Here is a 23,096-nt window from a genome sequence, read left to right as displayed (position 1 = left end):
AAACGTATTGTATACCTAAAATGTACCAATAAAAGAATTTTTTAATTTAAAAACAAAGTAAAATTAAAAAATAAAATAAATAAGGACTCCAAAAAAATCAGTCCCCCCCAAATTTAAAGACCCAATCCAAAAATGGGCATCTGAAATGAATAGACATTTCTCAGATGAAGAAGTGCAAACAACAAATAAATGTATGAAACAATGTTCAACATCACTGGTCATTTGAGAAATGCAAATTAAAACAACACTGAGATTCCATCTCACTCCAGAAAGAATAGGTAGCATCAAGAAATCAATCAATAACATGTTAGCACGGCTGTGAAGAAAAAGGAATCTTTGCATATCCTTGGAGGTCTCATCAAGGCTGGGCAACTCTGAGTCCATGTGTGCCCCCAAAACTATTTGCAGAACAAACAAATCCTGTGTCCTCCACCAGTACTTTTACAGTGGTACCTCAGTTCACACGTTCAATTCTCTCCATGATCCTGGTTGCACACTGAACTGGATAATAACCAAATTAAATTTCCCCATAAGGTCAACCTTGACCCTAACCATTGAATTTGATTTGGTTCTCATTCAACTTGGTTTGCGACCAGAATCATGTAAAGAATCAAGTTCATGAACCGAAGTACCACTGCATAATTATTACATCACCAATAGCAAGTATACGTTGAGTGTGTGTGCGTGCGCTATCTCATTTAAATCTTCCAATTAATAGATGAGGAAACTGAGGCTGAAGGATAGATGATTTGTCCAAGTTCAAACATATGTTTGTTAGGACTCTTTATATCCCAGTTAAAAAATCATACTTCAACATTAAACAGCTCTGTAGGCTTAGGTCTGGCCACATCCAGCAACCTGTCCCTGTCTGCCTCTCAGTTGCACTTTCCCCTGTGCTGGTCGCTGTGGTGGCAGGACCAGGCCCCATGTCTGCAAAATAGGCAGCAGTAATTCTCACTGTACATAGCAGTGAAGAAAATAGGTCAGAGAAAAGCCTCCCTCAAGGGCCTCTTATTAATTAGCTCTGACTGGCCAGCCATGGTCATGTGCACACTGCGTGGGAGAATGAAACCAGGAACTCAAACCCAGTGGAATCACAGGCTGTGAAGGAGGCTCGGTTCAAAAGTAAAACCAGAGGGAGGTTCTGTTTCCAGAATACAGGGGCTGTGGTGGGAGAGGGGAGTATGAAGGCTGGAGGATCAAAGACTGAAGCTGGACTGAACCAACCTTTAAGCCCAAACTCAACAATGCTGCACGTGTTCACAGACGCTGTGAACCTGAAACCTCTCAAGTTCTCCTCTCTGCTCCCGTAGCACTTTTCAGGTGCTTTTATCATTTTCCAAGTCACACAAAAACATGGGATTTTGTTTCCCATCTGGAGTCTATCTGGTGTGAAAATGTTTGTGGAAATGTGCATTTGTTCATGTCCTTGACCTGTGCTACATCAGCCCACCCTAGGACCCACACTTCTAGGCAGCCTCACAAAAGTGTGGAGGGCAACGTGAGACAGACAAGCCTGCAGACTTCAGAGATCAGGAGCCTGGAAAGTAAGAGACCAAGAGGCAGGGACTCCTGAGAAACAGACAAAGAGTTTGTTTTCAGGGGCTTCCCAACATTCAGTGGAAGTAACAACTCAGTAGAATAACTGAAGGATACTAAGCACTTGATTTGGTGGCATGACATGCTGTGCCAAGCCACCAGCAATGTTCTGGCTATGCCAATTATGACTGGAAATGTTGTCCCTTATGCCAGTTAAGAGTTCCCTAGAAAATCCCTCACTTCCTACCATGTGTAAATAAGATTAACACCAAGAAAAAAGTTTGTCCGTATGTTCTTATTTATAATTTTCCTGCTCAACCATCAGCTTACTGAACACCTTGATCATCTGCCTAAACCTGAGGAGCAGAGATTATCATTCTTGCAGAGAGAATTACTGACTGGACAGCCCCCAAACAGGAGGGAAGCTGTTACCAGAGTCATGGTCCGGGGGCCTGGGTCTGGGATCCCAATAAATCAGGTCTGGCCACTCACTCCAAAGAAATCCAACAAATAAGTAAAGGTGAAAGGAAATAAACTTTAATCAGTTCCCAGTGTATAGCTACACTGGGAAGACAAGGGAACCTGTGTTTTCAGCCTCATCTTTGAGCGTCGACGTGAACTCCCAGATTACAGAGACAAAGAAATTGGAAGTGTGCATAGTCAAGCAGTCTTGGGCAAAGGTGGTCTGGCTGATCATCACCTTGCGACTGGTCGGGGTGCCCTAGTCTGAACCAGTGATAAGGGAGGTGCTGTTGCTGGGTGTGGTGGCACACTCTTATAATCCCAGCACTTCGGAGGCTGAATAGGATGATTGCAATGAGTTCAAGGCCAGCCTGGGCTAAGAGTGAGTTCAAGGCCAGCCCGAACTGCCTAGTGAGACCCTGACTCAAGAAACCAAAAAAAAAGAGAGAGAGAAAAAGAAAGTTAGTTGCCTGTGGGTAGTTTCCACTCCACAAGATGTTCATGGATCAGATCTGTGGTCCCTAGAATCCAAGGGGACTGCCAGAGAGAATGACTCAAAGGCAGAGATGCCAAGTTTGAAAACCTGCTTTTAGTCACTCATTGGACATTTGCAGGCCCACATGAAGAGTCAGTATTTTTTTTCCATTAAGTTTATTGGTACATTTTAGGTATACAATACAGTTACATTGATCATTGGGATCTGGTACCTTTACACAAGTATCTTGATTCTTAGTTTTTTCCCCTTCCCCTGCCCTCCCGTCACCCCCTCCACCCTTCCCTATTTAAAAAGACTTTGTTTCCATTTTTTCCTTTTCTCATATTTTTTCTTTTCCCTTCTTTCCTTTTCTCTACACCCCTCACTTCCCCTGCTCCTTTAGACCTTTTCTTCCTATTTCACATTATCAATTATACATTTTGATCCTTATTTACACTTTTAGTTTTTCACACCAGAGAAACTATTTGGTATTTACACATGTGTGTCCTATTTATTTCACTTAAGGGTATGGCCTCAATGTGCATCCATTTAGCTATAAATGTCTCTAGTTTCTCTTTCTTTATGGCTGAGTAGTACTCCATTTTATTAAAAAACCCCACATCTTCTTTATCCAATCTTCAGTTGATGGGCAATTGGGCTGTTTCCAAGTTTTAGCTACTGCAAACTGTGCCTCTATAAACATGGGTGCACATATCTTTTGATTCTCTTGGGAAGATACTCAGTGGAGTAGATTAGAAGATGGAGGGCCAGGGATTTAGCTCAATGGTTCTACCACCTGCCTTGCAAGCGAAAGGTCCCAAGTTTGATCCCCAGTACCAAAAAGAAAAAGAAGATGCAGAAATAACTCCAGAAATACTCAGGTACCTCATCTTTGACAAAGGAGCCAACCATCCTCACTGGAGGAAAGATAGCCTATTTAATAAATGGTGTTGGAAAAGAGTGTTTTTAGTAAAAGTAGCCTCAAAGTCTTTGGTACAAGGCCATACACCCAATACACCAACCAAGGCCAGCTGTATAAAGTGGGAAGCAGGCACAGGGTCTGCAACTGTTGTAGAGATAGGAACACTTTCCTTGCCCAGAGATCAAGGGAGCAGAGGACCTGTGGCCAAGCTCAGTGGAGCCCACTTGCAAGAATTGGCCTGTTCCCCAACTCTCATTTTTCCATGCATTGTTGGGCTAAGTGACAAAGGACTATAAATGCCGAACCCAGGAATGTGTGTTTGGTTGCAGAAGCTGATTATCCTGGCTGTCAAGGGCAAGACGGTCACACTGCCTCTTTAAAGGATCCAAGCTGCAATCCCAGTATCTTTGGCTATGCCCTTTGCTATGTGCACACACGTATTTAATTATTAGTACTTTAATTTCCTACTGCGTGGCTAGAAGGGGTTATGAATTTTATACATTTTAATGTAAGGAAATAATTATTCTACAAACAGTGCCAAAATAAAATTTGCCAGCCACCTGAGGCAGTTCGGGGTCATTCTGTGGACACCTCCATGAGTGCCCACTTTCTTCCTCAATGGCTGACACCATGGGCGCTTCCTCTGTGGTTACTTTGTGGAGCTCCCTAGAGAACAATGCCAAGGCAACGAAGCTTTCCCTACCCCCTCACTTTAGACAGGAGTTTTAAGTCATCCCTGGCCACTCACCATGCATCCCTTGCAAAAATCTCATCAGAAGAGTCCTTGTCATGTAGCATAGGCGCAACCTTTCTCACATGTGAGGCACTGATAGGTCTACAGATCCCTCAGCCAAGGTGGCAAACCAAACCCCAGGGACGCCCTCCTGGAGAACAGATGGGGACTTAGGACTTCTGGTATCTCCTGCCTCTTCCACCCCAGTACCCAGTCCTCCTCAAATTTACCTTGTTTTCATGTTCCGTATTGCATCTCCCATGCCAATGTTGGGAAAAGCCCCTTGTAGGAAAACACACATGCAAGACAATTAGTGATTGCTGTTATTTTTCATGTCTCAAACAGCACACCTCAGGTCTCATTAGGACAAAACCTGTACCTTGGTCCATAATCACAGTGAGCAAGTTCACCCCAGACCTGGGGTCCTAAAAACAACTCCACAATTCTGGGCTTTCAGAGGCTCCATCTGTTACCAAGGGCCTCAGGAAGTCTCTGGGGAGACCTCTGTACCTGGCATAGCTGGAACACAAGCAGGTTATCATCCCCAATTATACCATAGGTCAGGTACCTCGTGCAGTGAACAAACTGCATGACCATACTGAGTGGAGGCGTTTCACTCTCTCCAGAGCCTTCCACATCAGTCCCCTGCACACTTAGTCCCACAGGCAACCTTCAATGGGGAAGAACTAGAAGGTGCTTCTATTTTCCTAGCTGTCTTATCCAAAAGTTGGCACATCAAGCAAATACCTAAGTCCAATTAGTAAAGTGGTACAGTTCAGAGATTTTTATAGCAAGGGCTGTCACTGATGAGTGAGTTGTGAAATCAGTTTAAAGGACATGAATAACCCTAAAACACAAGATGTCCTTTTTGAGTCACGTGTGGTGTACACACTTGTAATCCCAGCATTCTGGAAGGCTGAGGCAGGAGGATGGCAAGTTCAAGCCCACCCTAGGCAACTTGGCAAGATCCTGGTCTCAGAATAAATAAATTAATTAATTAATGGAAAAAAAAGTTGGGTATGTAGCTTAGTGAAAAGGTTCTGGGTTCAGTCTCCAATACCACTGAGAGATAAAGAGAGAGAGAGAGAGGGAGAGAGAGCACTTTTTGGAATACAAACAGAGAAAATCAACACACCATTTCAGAAACTACTGCAATATACAAGGTCTATACACACTGACTCATGATAGAACATGGCTCACAGCCCAAGCACCGTATAACCAGAGAAGTGTCCAGCTGCTGGGAAGGGAGAGCTGTCTTTCTGACACTCACCAGCAGCGTGACCACAAAGCAAGATAGTTTCCCCTTCTTCTTCACCATTTCATTATTACAAAGGAAGAGACAAACTACCATCATGTAGTTCTCTCCCAGAGAGAAGGCTGTGAGGTCTGAGTAAATGGAACAGAGGATGACAAGGGAACAGGAAGCGTGCGAAGGTGCACTTCCGCCCCCTCCGAGGAAGGATGCCTACTCCACCCTCCAGCCCCAGCCAAGCTCCTGGGCCTCCATGAAGGCCTCTGGCTGTGCGCTCTCCACAGCAGTAGGCGTGCCAAACCTATCGCCTCCACCCTCGGCACTGGATGTCTGGTGATATCAGGTGCCTTCCCTCTCCTCAGGCCCATCTCAGCTTTGCTGGAGCCAAGTGAAACCCCAGAGAAAGGAAGGGGTCTTCTGCCACAGGTGGGCTCCACAATATGACATCAGGGATTTAAATAGATGAGTTCTAAATCCACCTCTAGTTCTAGCTCTACTTCTAGCTCTAAGGTTCTCATTTAAAGATCAGCAAACTCATATTTACCTTGAGAACCCTTCTTCATTGTCCTCTGAAGATCTTTTATGGGAATAAATCTGTTTTGGAGAAAACAGAGTCATGAGTATCCACTATCTCCTGGTCTTTACTTGTTCCTTTTCTTTATCCTAAATCTTATCGAGCCAGGGGTGGTGGCCCACACTTGTGATCACAGCACTCAAGGGGGCTGAGGCAGGAGGATTGCCATGAACTGGAGGCCAGCCTGGGTTACAAGATGAGTTCAAAGCCAATCTGAGCTACATAGTGAGACCCTGTCACAAAAAAACAAAACAAAAACAAACAAACTGAAAGTTTTATTTCAGTGAGTGGTAACATTTCTGAAGACAGGAATTTTACCTTGGTAATCACAGTTCATTGACTTTTCCAAAGCACCTACCTTAGATTCTTGCATAGTGCTGGCATGGTTATTTGTTTGTTGTACAATACTAGGGATCAAAACCAGGGCCTTTGCTCTGAGCTACATCCCCAGTCCTTTTTTCATATTTTTTTTTTTGAGACAAAGTCTTGCTAAATTGCCCAGGCTGTGCTCAAATTTGTGATCCTCCTGCCTCAGCCTCCCAGAATGATGGAACATTTCAGGCATATGCCACCACTCCTGGGTACTTAATATTTTATTGGCTATTTTAGATAAAATTTAACAGATAATTCCTAATAAAAATTCTTAACAGAAAAGAAGGAAACATCCTTAACTTGATAAGAAGATCTAACAGAAATCTAAACAATAATGTTGTTTTAAAATCAAGAACAAAACCAGGTATGGTGGCATATGCCTGTGGTCTCAGCACTATGGGAGGCTGAAGTGGGACTATTACAAGTTCAAGTTCAGCCTGGACAACTTAGCAATGCCTCGTCTCAAAAGAAAACATAATAAAATATTTTTAAAAGCTAAGATGTAGCTCAATGCAAAGGCCCTGGGTTCAAACTCTGATACTGTGAAAAATGGCATAAATAAATGTTTAAAAATCAAGAAAAAGAGTAGGCTGCCTGTCATTACTACTTCTCTCCATCCTTACTGAAGGTCCTAATGTAAGTATTGGAAAGAAAAGGCAAAACCATTGGTATTTGTATATGAAATGAAGGACAACAAAAACAGCCTGCAAGAATCAATAAAAATGTTTTTGGAAGTAATATGAGCATTCAGTAAGGTGGCCAGATACAAAATTAATAGATCAGCACACAAACCTCATTTCCTTTCCTAGGTACCACAAATACTAATTAGAAAATGGGAGAAAAGTTCCATTTACAATAGCAATAAAAATGTAGGGAAAAAATAAATAAAAATAAAAGTGTAGGGAGAGGGCTGGAGATTTAGCTCAGTGGTTCTGCCACCTGCCTCACAAGCAGAAGGACCCAAGTTCAATCCCCGGTACCAAAAAAAAAAAAAATGTAGGGAGCAATTAAAATGTAGTCAAATAACTCAACAAAAAATGGTTAGATCTGCACAGTGAAAACGCTAACAATCACCCTGATCTCCTGGGTTCAAGTGGCTAAGGAATACCATCCACCCCACCCCCACCCCCACCCCGCACTGAGGGAATCCATTCTGACCTCTTGGGAGTTTTGAAGGGAGCCCCTGCTGGGTGCACCTCTCTCTCTAGGGAGTCAGTGGGCCACAGTCTAAGGGAGCCCCTGGGCTCCACCTTGATCTTTAAGAGTGTACTGTGTCTCAAGTGGCTGAGGGAGTCCCTGGATGGAGAACTCCACCCTGATCTTACAGTCATTTCCAAGAGTCCCTCAGAAGGCTCCATCCTTCTCCCTAAGGAGTTAGTGGGTCACAATACGGAGGGACCAATGCTAAGAGAGCCCCCACAGGGCTCCACTCTTCTAGTAAGGCACCAGTCCTTCCTCCACAGCTTCAAACAGATATCTGCTTAGTAAGTAGTTGAGTCTCAAAAGAGACACTTTGTGAACTCAAAAGGTCCCCTCCTTCTGCATGGGACATCATTTGAAGAGCCCCAGGCCTAGTCTCTCTCTCTCTCTCTCTCTCTCTCTGTCTCTCTCTCTTTCCTTAGGCCCCAAGACAAGCCATGGGAAACACCATGAACAGCAACCCTGAAGATCCCACCAGTGACACCACTAGGCCATATCCTTGATCAGTGAGGACAGTTTGATTTTGTCAGTTTGAAAAAGGAATATCTATTATTTTAATATGGTTTGGGTCCAGCATGAACTAAGGAATGGTGAGAGATTGGCACAGAATGGCAGTTTAAGTTATGAGACTATTTTTCAGTTCAATAATTTCTGCACAAAGCATAGAAGGTAGAATGAAATCCCTTATATGCAGGGTTCTGTGACCCTTAATCTCTGGGAAAACCCAGAAACTATAATATTTAGAGTGGTCCCTGAGGAAAAGAGGGATATAGTTGATGAATCTGTCCTTGGATCTGCACCTGTCTCTCAGGTGGATTATAGGTTTATTCCATCTGTTTAATGAAGACAACCATACCGAGAGGTCTCCTCAACTTCCTCCTTATAATCCTGAGGCCAGTAAATCAGACCTCTCCCCTTCAAGTGACTCAGGAACTGCCAGAACCTAGCACCCCCAGAAGAACTCAGTATTCCTCAGGCCCCTCATCATGCTCCTCAAACAGGTTTAAGCCCTACAGGATGTACTCAGAGTGGCACTCCTTACTCTTCTAACACAACTCATCCTGCCCATGAGAAGAGGTCCCAGGAGCAGAGGGGGCTACTTGAGTCCAAGTCCCCTTTTCAGTTGTAGATACCCAACAATGCAAAGAATGCCTAGACTAACTTTCAGAGGATCCTAGTAGGTTTGCACATGGGTTTCAAAATTTGACCCTTGGTTTTGAACTATCATGGTGAAATGTCCAATTCATCTTGGCCACTCACTGTACCCCAGATGAAAAATGAAGAATCCTAGAAGAGGCTAAGAGCTATGCAAATGAACAAACCACACAGTGGTACCCTAGTTCATGAATGCTTTTGGCAAATTTTGTTTTTGTTTGCAAATTCTGCATCAGGTGACAAACCCAACCATGGCCATCTTTCCCACACAAACACAAATGTGACCATCCTCTCCAAAATCATAGAACAAATCAAGTTCATGAACTGAGGGACCACTGTACCATTTCCATTCTACATGGAGACATCAGGACTCCAAAAAGGTCAAGAATGTCAACCAGACCCTAAAGCAAGCTCTAGCATTTGCCAAGAGACTTCTGAGTCTTCGCTCTGATTATTGCCAATAGCCTTCATGAGGATTTGAAATACCTCAAGAACTGGGACTAAATATGAGTCCATTTGAAATGTTATATGGGAAGCCTTTTCTATCTTCTGATATGGTAATAGACACAAAGACCACAAGACTCTTACAATATCTTATTACTCTAGACTAAGTACAACAGGCTATCCAACTGTATGGAAACAAAGTCCTATTAGCTCCTGGCCTAGGGGGACCACCTCGTGTCCACCCTGGAGACCAAGTACTCATCAAAATTTGTAAGGAAAGGACTCTTGGTGACCAATTAAAACCAAAATGGAAGGGCCCCTTTTCAGTGATCTTTGACACACCTACTGCAGCAAAGGTGTCAGAGATAGCTGGATTCACCTTTATAGAATAAAGTCAGCCCCACTTGAATTGTCTGAAGAAAAAAACCACTCAAAAGAAGAAAGCTACTCCTCTGAACCTCTGGAAGACCTGAGGCTTCTCTTCAAAAAGCAATATACTGGGCCAGGGATTTAGCTCAGTGGTTCTGCTGCCTGCCTTGCAAGCACAACATCCCGAGTTTGATCCCCAGTACCAAAAAAGACAAAAGACCAAAAAAAAAAAAAGAAAAAAAGGCAATATACTGCTCTGAGTGTAGATAAGTAGAGTCACTCATGATCCTAATTCACCACAGCTTAAATGGGCATCTGCATTGAGACTCCTATTTTTAAGTAGATCTATAATGTGGATACTCTTGCTAAGGCTATGGCTCTCAGGCTCTTAGATAATATAGCTAATGTCCCTCTTTGCCACACATTCTCCTCCACAGGAAGCATGGGAATCTGAAAAGCCATCCTAGGGTATCCAGTGAATCTGAAGCCAGCCTGATCTACACAGCAAGACCGTAACATCAGTGGTTCATGGCTATAACCCTAGTATTCTGGGAAGCTGAGGCAGGAGAACTGAAAGTTTGATACCGGCCTGGGCAACTTAGCAACTTAAGGAGACCCTAATAAAGAAAGGGCTAGGGATGCAGGTTAGTGCAGAGCCCCAGGGTTCAACCCCCAGTATTACACAAAAACAAAAACAAAAAACAAAAAGTTTGGGGGCTTCAAAGGACACTAGTAAGATGATGAAAAGATAGTCAATAATAGAATGGGAGAAACAGAATATCCAGCATTTATAAAGAATTCTTACAACTCAATAAAAAGATACATAAGGATAAAATGGGGAGAAGATATGAAAATATTTATTCAAAGAAGACACACATGGTCGATATGCTAATGAAAAGATGCATGATATCCTATTATTCCCCAATGTAAATCAAAGCCACAATGAGATATTTGTTTGCACTCACTACTAGGATGGCCATAATAAAAAGACAGGTAATAACAAGTGCTGACAGAGATGGAGAAATTGGAAGCCTCATACGTCGCAGGTGGGAATGTACACTGGCACAGCCACTGTGGAAAACAATGTGAGAGTTCTTCAAAAAAATTAAACACATAGTCACTTATGACCCAGCACTTCCACCCCTAGGTGTACCCCAACAATTAAAAATGTGTGTACACAAAACTTGCATTAACTGTTGATAGCGGCACTATTCATCACAGCCAAAATGTAGAAGTGACCAAAATGTACATTAGTTAATGAATAGATAAACAGAGATAGGGAACATCTATACAATAGGATATTATACAGGCTTAGAAAGGAATAAAGTAATGATAAATGTCACAACATGGGTGAACCTTGAAAACCACATGCTATGTGTAAGAAAACAGACACCAAAAGCCCCATACTATATAATTTGTTTACATGCAATGTTTTGAATAGCCATATCCAGAGGGAGAGAAAATAGATTAGTAGTTGCCCAGGGGAGAAGGAAATGGGGAGTGATCACTAATTGAAACAGTGCTGCCTTTTTGGGGTGATGAAGATGCTCTGGAATTAGATAATAGAAGCTGATGCATAACCTTGTGAATACTCTAAACATGACTGAATTGTACTTTATAATGTGGCATTTTTGTTTTAAAAAGAATCATGCTGTTATATATGGAGGACCAAGTGCCATAAGCCCAGTCATGTGGTGGATGACAAAAAGAGGAATGAACTTTCAGCCTCTTCCTTGGCCATGGTCAGAGTGAGTTGGTGGTGAGGCTGGGAGCCACATATCTTGTTCTTGCCTGGGGAGCTTCCCCATTTAGTACATCCTTCCAAATATGTCTCAGCTTGCCCGATTTGTAACATTAGTTAATATTCAATAAGATTGTTATGAAGAGAAAGAATATGAATGTCACATGACTGTTAGCACTGTTCCTCAAACTGCAACTTTAAACACACTTTTTGGGGGGGAGTGGCATTAATCACTATAAGGTCACTCACTGGTGGTCTCTGTACAAGTAGAGTCCTCCACCTCTGCCTCTCCTCCTGCTTCTTTTACCCCAGCAACCAAGAATGACTGTGAAGCCTCAGCACAGTGGAGCACACCTGAAATCTCAGCACTCTAGGAGGCTGAGGCAGTAGGGTCAAAAGTCTGAGTGCAGCCTGGGCATTTAGCAACTTAGGTAGACCTTATCTCAAAATCTTTATTTTGACTGGGGATGCAGCTCAAGGCAAAGGCCCTCAGTTCGATCACTGATACCACAAAACAAGAATGACTGTATGGATATGAGGTCCTGTCTACACTGGCCAATGAACAGGAACCTTGTGGATGCCCAGAAGTGTCATGGCCAGGTCAGGAACTGTAGAAGTGTGAAATTTGTTCAAAGCATTTGGAGCTCTCTGTTCCAAAGGTCCAACTGAAGTTAGAAACCACCTTCAACATACAATGCACAAAAAGCCAAATTGTTATTATCAGTCAGTTCCTAGTACAAGGGAACAAAAGCTGAATAGAAAACTGCATGCAGGGCTTGGGATTTAGCTCAGTGGTTCTGCCACCTGCCTTGCAAGTGCAAGGATCTGCGTTTGATCCCCGGTGCGAAAGAAAGAAGGAAGGAAGGAAGGAAGGAAGGAAGGAAGGAAAGAAAGAAAGAAAGAAAGAAAGAAAGAAAGAAAGAAAGAAAGAAAGAAAAAGGAAGGAAGGAAGGAAGAAAGAAGGAAGAAAACCACATGCAAAGCTCACGTGTGGTCCTGACACTTACTAATGGCATGAACCTAGGTGACTTACTCAAGGCTTCTGAGTTCTAACTTTCTCATCTTTGAAATGGAGGGAATAATAGCAACATTGCAAGAGTTGTTGGAAAAATGCAAATGAAGTGACATATTTGAGTACTTGCCACGTGCTAAGCACCAGTCTAAGAACTTTCAGCATGTTACCTCATTCGCACATATACTTAATGAAGTGCCTAGAACATAACAAACACCTAATAAATGTAGCATTGAAGAAGTGTGATGGGGGAGGAAGAACTACTACACTTCCAAGAGCAGAGAAGATACCTGGGGCAGGGGTAAAATGCACCTGGGAGAAGGAAGATACAATAGTTGCTGGATGTGACACCCGAAACTTCTGCAGCTTTACAAGTTACACAGCCAACCTGTATCACCCCAGAGGACAAACCTGACTTGCTATTTTCATCTTTCGTGTGTCTGCCTCTGAGGCTGAAAAGAAGCTGCCAGGGTCCCAGCACAGACCACGAAGTGATGACCACATCCCTGAGGTGAGCAAACATCACATCTATAGTGATCCACGGGAAACAGGTGAGTGGACTTCAGGGAGCAGGAGGCTGTTTCTGGGACCATGGCTCAATTTGCCTTTTAATGTGGCCACACTGAACTCATGAACATTCTAGTATGGGATAAATACTTCAACAGGGACAGACTTGGCTCTTCCTCTTATTCTCTTTTAGGGTGTACATTCTGGGCACAATATTGACTTCTAGACAAGCCAGCATGTGAATGTACTCTCTCTGAATATAGTAGAGTCTTTCTACCTCATAAAGTCCTTCCATTATCTGAAAGTATGGAGCTTGTATTGTTAGAACTAATGAAGTGACTAAAAGAATTTTTAAAAAGAAGCTATCAGTATGGACCCGTGAAGGTGAATGAAGGAGAAACACTTTAAAGTCAGGAGGGAAAGTATACTTAACATTTAAGATTATCAACCACTGCCAGTTTTCCATAATATATTTCATTCCTGATTTCATCTGAAAGAGATATGATTATTACTACCATTCAAAGACTGGCACCTTACTAATGAGTTCTTGGAAAGTCTTGGAAGTGGGTTTCAGTTTCAAAATAGACTGATCCCACTACCCTGCTAACCTCTTGTGTCAATGTTTATCAATAACATAGAAGCTTTACCAAGAGATTAACTATGTTATAATTACCTGGAACTCAGGGGTGAATGCAGATTTTGTGGGGCCTGAAATTTATGAAATTTGCAAAGTGCTTTCTAATGAAAAAACAAGCAAAATTTATGCATACAAAAATTGCTAGGCCCCTAACCAGGACTTTGGAAAAGGCCTGTGCAACCAAGGAGCCCTGGAGCTGAGGCTCCATTCAATTCATGATAAATTCACTTCAGCTGTGGCATTTGTACAGACTTTCGTAATGCTGGGAAAAAATAGTGCTGTATTTCATCTTATAATCAGCCCCAGGACTGAATCTTACTGGTCATAAAATTATTGTTATCTTAACTTGGCAACTTCCCTTTGGAAAGAGATAAAATAGGATTCTATCTCACTATGGCAAATGTTAAACTAGCTTTGTCTATTAGCAAAGATTTGACCCAAAACGAAGGTGCCCAGCCACAAACACACACTTTGTGGATTGTGACCACTGTGTCAATCTTTTCTATTTTTTCAGGGGAGTTAGGGCCTCACTATGTTCCCCATGTTGGCCCCCAAACTCCTGAGCTTATATGGTCCTCCCTGCTTCCACCTCCTGAGTAGCTAGAACCACAAGTACATGCCACACTTGGCTCACTGTGCAAATCTATCAAAGCAACTGTAAATTGGTTTGAGAGGCACAGCTCCATCCAGATCACATGATATGAGTATTAATGTCAACATGAGTTAGCTCTCATTTTCTCATCTCCATGAAGCAACTGTCTTTCTGTTAAGATAAACCTTAAAATCAGATGTAATAAGTTGGTATCTCCTCCATTATGGGTTTTTTCTAACCCACCACCCATTCCCACTTAGCCTCAAAAGCAAACTCTCAGTGTTCATTCTCCCAAGTTGCACATCAGATTGATGAGGGGAGAGAGGAGGTCACTACACTTGAGGATGCAGGTGAAGTTAACCAGCTCCAGGCACATCCTAACCCTCCCTCCTCCAGGGAACTCAAAATAAACTGTGAACCTGGATTTTGAACCCACAAGACAGGTGGACAATCTTTCCCAATGTCAGGTATACAGAAAAATTTTCACCTTGAGTCTAAAATCCCCTTAGAATACCACAGAATTTTTCAGCTGAAAGGGAATAAAACTCTCCCTTCTTGTCAAAGGTAGCAGGAAAGGAAGTATATAGAGTTAGGCTACAGGAGTGATGATGAACCTTTTAGAGCTTTCAATAATATCAAATAGCTGGCTGTGACACACGTGCTATAGGTTCACTACCACTGGGCCAGAGCAATGTTTTTTCTTTACATATATTTTTTGCACTCTAACAACATAAACACCATCTTCTGCACATTTCAAAGGTCTCTATTGATGACAGATAATCCATAACTTCAGAAGTACATGCTTTTTGAAATATAACATTCTGGGTGGGTAGGGAGAGGAGTGCTTGGCAGTAAACTTTCAGAATTCTTTCTGTTTTCCCATTTAGAAGACACTGGCATTGAGAAAGCACCTGCACCTTTTGCTCCCTGGAGCACATTGCATTAAACTTAGTTCTTTGAAGCTCTATATTGCATATATTTGAGCAGTTAGAACTCTGCGTGTGAGAAGGAATCAGAGTTAAACTCACAAGTGGAATTTCAGGACCATTCACATGTGAGAGCAGCATCCCTGAGCTTCCAATAGTGCTAATTTGAGTGTTACTTGTGTGATACCTTGTATTGCCCATGCCAAAGATCAGTGCCTGGGAATGCAGAGCATGTTACCTAGAAGTTACAGAAGTCAAGCCGGGCATGGTGGCACATGCCTATAATTCCAGAACTCAGGAGGTTGAGGCAGAAGAAATGTCATGAGTTTGAGGCCAGCCTGGGCTACACAGTGAGTACATAGCCACCCTGGAATACAAAGCAAGACTTTGTCACACAAAAAAGTTATATACAAGTCTTCTCTTGGCCTTTTTGTACTTTAGTTTCCTCATTTGAAAATAATGAATGGAGTCCATGGCCATACCACCCTCAATGCACTCAATTTCATCTAAAAATAATGAATGGGTCGTAAGACATACTTTTCAGAGTTCATACAGGACTTGACCCAGCTAACCAATAACTGCAAGAAGTTAACCCATGGATTTTGTTTTTACACATTTTTTGTTTTCACATGTATTTATCACTTTTTTCACTTACACTTGGTATAAAAACTGCATCCTATGCCATGCTTGAAATGTTCCAGAGCTCAGTTCTGTGAGTAAATTACAATGAAGATTTCTACAAAAAAAGACATAAGCCAAAGAAAAAAGATACTCTTTCTGAACATTTATCATTTGGCAGTGATCCTAAATGACATACAATGAAACATAACTTTCAATGCTTTTTCCATATAAAAAAGAAATCTCACTGGAAGAAACTGGCTTATAATTTATACTTTCAGGGCTGGTGGTGTAGCTTAGTGGTAGAGCACTTCCCTAGCATGCACAAGGCTATGAGTCCAATACCAAGTACAGTATAATTTATATTTTCATATTTACACCTGTGATGCATTAGATACAAAAGAGTGAATGCTTAATAAATATGTGTTGAGTGATCTTTTTTTCTCTAGAACAGGATTTCACAACTTCAACACTATTGACATTTTGAGCTGGACAATCCTTTGTTGTGAGTATCTGACTGAACAGTACAGGATGATTAGCAGCATCCCTGGTCTCTGCCCACTAGATGCCAATGGCAGTATCCACAGTGCCACATGCCCCCTGGGTGCAAAATCATACCAATTTAAAAATCACTGCTCTATAATGATTCTCTCTGACCTGAGCACTAATCCTCATACTGATCTTTGGTAGAGATTAAAAGGATTTCAAAATGAGTAGCAACAAGGTTTATAAAATTGCAAATATAATGAGGTTATACTTGTAACTTACATGAAGTGCAAAAAAGGTAGTGCTTCAAATGTATGTCTTTCAATAGACTGTATTTTATTGCAGAATAAATCTCTAGGAAAAGTTAAAGAAAAATATTGCCTTGAGTAGCTATTAGATATCTAATTAGAATGAATAAATACTAGACTTTAGAATTGATAGTACTGAAAAAATATTTTTATCTAAACTAAATCTTTACACTTGTATTTGATATTCTGGACCCCATACCCTGTCTATACTTCCTCTAAGATTCTCACATTTATGATCTTCATAAATAAAATATACAACTATAAAAAACATATATATACAACTATAGATCCTTTTTTGTTTGTTGTTTTTTGACTCTGCTTTAGGTAGTCCAGGCTGGCCTTGAACTTGCTATGTAGCTCAGGCTGGCCTCAAACTCACCGTTTTCTTGTCTCAGCCTCCCAAGTGCTACGATTACAGCTGCACCATTCAATTTCTTTTTAATAGTTATTTTTACATTCTCTTCCTTCCAAGCATAAACTCTTTTTTTTTTCCTTTGGTTATTTTTTTTTTTTGTACCAGGGCTCGAACTTGGGTCCTTGTGCTTGTGCAGCAGGCGGCAAAACCACTGAGCTAAATCCCTGGCCTAGGTGGCCCAAGCATAAACTCTTTGAAAGCATAAAGTAGGTCTCACTCATCTGCCTTGTTTTTTTGTTGTTCTTGTTGTTGTTGTTTTTTGGTACCAGGGATCGAACTTGGGTCCTTGAGCTTGGGAGACAGGTGGCGGAACCACTGAGCTAAATCTCCGGCCCTCACTCATCTGCTTTGTACACCATGTGTGAGAATGACACACTATTTGATCAAATTTAAATATTTATCAACTAAATGAACAGCTGGTAACGAATAGAAGAAAATAATTATTTTAGAATGAATGCAGTTTATTACTGCATGGCTCACTCCTCTCCTGCACCTCTGCAGCACTCACTTTGAGCTCACATGTTTGTGTCGTGTCAGACCCTATGATTGGCATTTTTAGATGAATGGGAATTCATGTGCCACTGTGAAATAATTAGGCCATAGAGTACTTTACAATACAAATATGAATGGCAAATTCCATTGAGCATCTTATTTGTTTCTCTCCAAATGCTGTTTGTAAGGTTTGAGAACCCAGAGGACAAAGGGTCTTCTCAAGAAGACCAATAACAAAGTGCTCATTCCCTTAGGGCCTAGAAGGATTCATAATTCAAAAAACTATTTTTAGGCCCATATGAGGTTCTTAATACCCCTTTTCTTTAAGCCTTCTACATTTGAAACAATATTCTCTTTGCTGTTTCACTAATTGGCTTACTTAGGGTTAATGACATTCACACTTCTGGACCCCATGGACAAAAATAAAAATCACACTTTCACACCAAAGAACATAATGTCTTCTTTTCTCCAAACAGATAAAAATACTATGCCTAGTATTCCTTCTTTGGCAAGAAGGCTGGAGAGATTTTTATTGTGTTATTAGTAAGCAGAGGCATTTCTATGCTGAGTGTAAACATTTCTAGCTAAACCATTTAACCATCACTTTAAATATCTGCTTTTAACATGTGTAACAATACCTGCATTGAAATACTGTCAGTCTGTTCTGGTAGCTTAACCATCTTGATAATATTATTATTGAAATTTACCTGCATAGTTAACTATTTAATACTTAAGTGCTAATTTCATTCAGATTAAATTGTCCAAGCACTCTGGGTTAATTTCATTTGAACTAACATAGATGGTCTATATTTTCTTCCTGTGTAAGCAACATTCTAAGCCATTCTAAGGTTAATTTTAATTCTTCTTCTTTTCTTTTTTTTTTTTTGAGACAGGGTCTTGCTATGTAGCTCAGGCTGGCCCTGAACTCACTATGTAGCCCTGGCTGCCCTTGTACTAGTGTCAATTCTCCTGCCTCAGCCTCCTGAGTGCTGGGATTGTGCACCTGACTTTAATTCCTTTTGTTCTAATCCAACTTTTTCAAGCCTTTTTTATTCTGGTAAATCCCACATAGCAAATACTTTAGACTTTACAGGCCACATATAGTCTCTGTTATATATTTCTGGGGTTTTTTCTTTTTCTTTTATAGCACTTAAAAAATACAAAAACCATTATTAGTTTATGAACTAAATAAAAACACAGATTATGGATCAATTTGATCCACGGGCCAAAGAGTAAATATAAATACAAGCCAGTGGCATACAAACACTTAGAAAACAAGGTTCATATTAGTGCCAGTAAATGCTCAGGGCTTATTACCACTTTTCCTCTGTAAGTGGAGTTTTTCCCATTTGTATCTTGTCTATATAATTTGAAGAGTGAAAATGCATGTAAGGCATTTGATGATAGACACAGACTGAGACCTACACAGACTTACATAATTGCAGAATATTATTAGTGGAAGAGATTTTGGAGAACATCTAATTTGAACTCTGTACTCATTTTATAGATAACATATAACTCATAAATAAATATGATTAACTAACTTACAAATACTGCAGAGACAGCAGGCCTTCAAAGGAATCCTTACGTAGTTCAGTGACGTAATTTTCACTGAGATTTCTGGAAAATGAAAAGGTTATTTCTGAATCAAACTTCATCAGAAGCATGAAGACTATCCAGTGGTTGAAAAGTGTGAGGAAATAAATAGATTCTGCCGCCTGGGGTGTGGTAGCACAATGTTTTTTCAGGGCAATTAAAGTCTGAAATCTAAAATAGCTTCATGCCAACAATTCCTTTTCTAGGTACCTGTTCTACAGGAATACTTGCCCATGTTCACAAAGAAGCATGTACAGGAATGTTTGCTGCATGATACAGGTAACAAGAAAACTAAAGAGAACCCACCCCAAATAAAAGACTAAACCAAAAAATGGGCAACCAGAATGAACAGACACTTCTCAGAAGTACAAATGACCAATAAATACATGAGAAAATGTTCAATATCTCTGCCTGTTAGAGAAATGCAAATTAAAACAACACTGAGATTCCATAGCTATAATCAAGAAATTAAACAATAGGGCCAGGATTTAGCTCAGTGGTTCGCCATCTGCCTCACAAGCACAAAGTCCTGAGTCCGATCCCCGGTACCAAAAAAAAAAAAAAGAAGAAATCAAACAATAACAAATGCTTGTGAGGCTGCAGGGAAAAAGAAACCTTGTTCATGGGAATGTCAATTAGTACAATCACTATGGAAACTGATATGGCAATTACACAAAAATATAAAACTAGAAATTCCATTCAACCCAGGTTTTCCCCTTCTAGGTCTCTTCCCAAAAGAGTTAATGACGTCATATTACAGTGATACATGCACACATATATTTACAGCAGCACAATTCATAATAGCTAAATCTTAGAAGCAGCCTATTTGTCCATCAACAGATGAATAGAGAAAATGTGGTATTTAAACACAATGAAGTACTACTCTGACATAAAGAAGGATAAATATGAGTCATTTTTAGGAAAATGGATGCACTTTGAGACCATAATGTTAAGTAAAATAAATCAGACACACAAGCTTAAATATCACATGGTTTCTCTTATGTAAGAAACCCAAAGTATAAATAAAGAGCAAAATAGAAAATAGCAAGTAGGAAGACAGATCTTTCTCAAAGGGGAAGGGGATCAAGAGATGGAGGGGCAGGTAGGGAGAGCAACAACACATTCAGAGAGGTGGGCAAGAAGAGCCAGGACCCCCAGTTCATGATAAATTGGGCCATTCCTGAAGGTAGACATACAGTCAAGCTACCCAGACCGTCCACCAGGGCAGGATGCCAAACCAGTGTAAGGCCTCCACTTTGGCAGCAAGGAGGATGCCAGTGTCACCGCAAGTGCCACGATGCAAGCCTTAGAAGTGCAGAATTCACAAAGCAGGGCCAACATTGCCTAGACAGAATTCACAACTAACTACCTGCTCAAGTGGAAAATAGCCCATCCCAAGAAGAATTAGAAATTCAGAGAAGGTTACTGCAAGAACAACAGTGACAAAAGGAGGAGGTGGAGAGGGGAAGTCCAGAGAGAGAGAATGGAAAGGGAAAGGCTAGAGAGAGCCTGGAAAAGGAGCACTTAGAACAACTGGAGAAAAGAAGAAGAACGCAAACACAGAAATGGCTTGATCAAGAGCAGATGGAGCCGCAGGAGTGTGGAGAACACTTTGAAATAAGATGGAATTGTATAACCCTAAGTGTGCTGTAACCCTAGAGTGTGTTGTGACTTTAAGAGTGCTGTAACCTAAGTATAACACAATCATAAGAGTGATGTGTAACCATAAGATATGAAAGTAATGAAAGTAGAACCTTAAGCGGTATGGAACTGATAAGGGTTGCCCTGAACTGGACAGGGTGTACCCCGAACTGGACAGGGTGTGCCCCGAAATGGACAGTGTGATAATATGTAATAAGTCTGAACCAATACCACAAACACCCAGTTAGAATAGTATAAAAGGAGCTGAAGACTCCAAGCGAGTCGACGATCCGTCCCACTGACCAGTCGACCAGTCACTCTGCTGATCTGACTACCGACCGAGACATCTGCACACCTGATCCCGCTGGAAGGAGCATCGCCACCGATCAGACGAGACCAGAAGACGAGGCAAGCGGAGAGGTGGATAGCCTAGCACCGACTCGACGCCCTTTGTCTACGGATCGGACCCTCTGACCCTCCGGGAGGAAACGTCGCGCTCCCATAAGGACTTGCGCAGTACAGGTACAGGGACGTGGTAATTGGCAGACTTAATATTGTGTGATAACTGTATTGGAGTGAATTATGATAATATAAGATAAGTGTGTGAACTGCCATTCGAGTCCGAGTCCTCTTTACCCACGGTACCTGCTCACGACAGCGAGCAGCTGGAAAGGGAGCAGTTTGAATGGGAGGGAGCTCAGAGTGTCAAGCGCTGGCCTTGTCTTGGGACCACCTGCACCTTCAGCCCCTCCTCTGCTCCCCTCAGTCCTGCCCAGACCTTAGCCCTCCCTCCACCCCCGGAACCCTCACCGCAGTCATCCCCGTGCTCTCTTCTGTGTCTCCCACTCACACTTTTATTCCCCTCTTTCCAGTCAGACGCCCCTCCACCAACTCTTCCTGCCCCATCTCTCCCTGAGACTGGATTTTTCTCTGGACTACACGAGTCTAACTTTAACTGGACTTAAGCTGCAATTGCTGGAGCAAAAGTTTGGAAAGTATCATGGGTGGAGAATGTCTCTTTTCCTAGTGGAGGGAGTTCCACTGGTGTAAGCCTCATCCAATGCCAGTCGTGTGTCGTGGGAATGGGCCCCTTCCTCTAGGGACCAGTGATTTAAGGGAAGACCTGAGTGCCTCTGGATAGGAGAACTGCTCAAGAAATCAACAATAGAAGCAGAACAAAGAGAGGACAAAAGCGAAGATACTGATCTTAGAGCTTTTAAGACCTCTTCAACAAGTATGCCTGAACCCATAGAAAAAGCAAATGTAGTGAATAACAGCAAATGCCTGTTATCTCCAGACCAAAATCCATACTTTTGTCACAGACCTGTGCCAGTGGCATCCGGACAGAAGAACTCAGCTAAACAGGCTAAAGCAGGACATTTTAGATGAAACAAGAAAAGAACTGACAAAACTAAAGAGCTTGTTGATGCAATCAGGCAAGAATTGAGAAAGTCAAAGATGGCATAGAAAAGCGAGAGAGAGAGAACTTTAATGGGGGGGGGGGTGCTGAACAAACAGCAACCTTCAGCAATGCTCTATGATGTTGCAACTGTGAGAAGGAAATGGAGACGGAGTCAGAAGAAGGTAACCAGCATCCTCTGAAAGCTTGCAGACATTGCAACTCTGTGATCACTGTCTCTCCCCACTGGCTGAAGGTAACTAAAACAACTGTAGTCTGTACCACAATGTCTATGCTCATAGATTTTTTTTTTCCTACCAGTGTGAATTGTTTATGATTTTAAAGGACCTTGGAAAAATTGAGAGCCTGACCACACTGTTTAAAGGTCTTTTTACTACAGGATGAGTTTTTCCTTGTGCTTGATATGAACAAGGACAAACAATGGCCTTTGTACATTCTTTGCATTGATAGAGGTTTTTTTCCCTCATTGAGTTTGTTGACATACTTGAACTGGAAAAATAAAAGACTTTTTAAAGTACCTTTTGAGGTCCATTGATGGTGTTATTTAGTTTACAAGTGTGTCTTTGAACACCTGGGAGAGAAATGAATATTTCATCACTTTATTTACATTTATTAGCTTCTCTGCCTGCTTCTCACACTCATATGGTTTGCATGGAATGCAATATAACATATCTACTAAGGGATGAGTTGCACATAAAAACTTTTCCACACACACTACATTCACATGATTTTATTCCATTAGGGATTTTCTTGTCCAGATTACGATTTGGCATCCAGATGAAGGTTTCACTATGCTGACCACTTTCTTTGATTTTACAGTCTCTCTTCCATATAACTTCTCAGATTTCACCCTGAATTGTTGGACTAGTCTTCCATGTTCTGGTTTTTCTTGTCTCTTCTACAAGCTGATTTCTGATGGTTTCCCACATCACATTTCTATAGAGACTCTTCTGGGAAAGATCAAGCAAAGACCACTCCTCCTAAGTGAAGTTTAAAGCCAAATGTTCAAAGGCCACTGACTCCTAAAACATTCCATCTCCTGGCTTCTCAGAGCCTCCTAGAATCCTCCCTAAAACTCCTGCAGTCAATGGAAGTCACAGTGTCACTAAAGTTGGACCACTTGGTTCCTTACTAAGCAGCAGAATAGGGATTCAGAGTATCTTCTTGTCCTCATAGGTTTGGCCTCCAACTTCCTAGCTCTTTTCTGC

The 23,096-nt window shown here is 41.6% G+C and overlaps 2 pseudogenes; both read left to right on the top strand.

The window, feature by feature from the left end:
* The first annotated feature begins 19,097 nt into the window (after positions 1-19,097).
* On the top strand, positions 19,098-21,071 carry LOC147828766 (protein enabled homolog pseudogene; annotated as a pseudogene).
* On the top strand, positions 20,660-21,935 carry LOC110345068 (protein enabled homolog; annotated as a pseudogene).
* The last annotated feature ends 1,161 nt before the right edge of the window (positions 21,936-23,096 follow it).

Source organism: Heterocephalus glaber, unplaced genomic scaffold (genome assembly GCF_053883595.1).
Source record: "Heterocephalus glaber isolate CG9 unplaced genomic scaffold, H.glaber_assembly_v1.0 deba00000937, whole genome shotgun sequence".
Taxonomy (NCBI): domain Eukaryota; kingdom Metazoa; phylum Chordata; class Mammalia; order Rodentia; family Bathyergidae; genus Heterocephalus; species Heterocephalus glaber.
The sequence above is the reverse complement of the archived record's forward strand: the minus strand, read 5'-3'. Positions and strand labels throughout refer to the sequence as shown.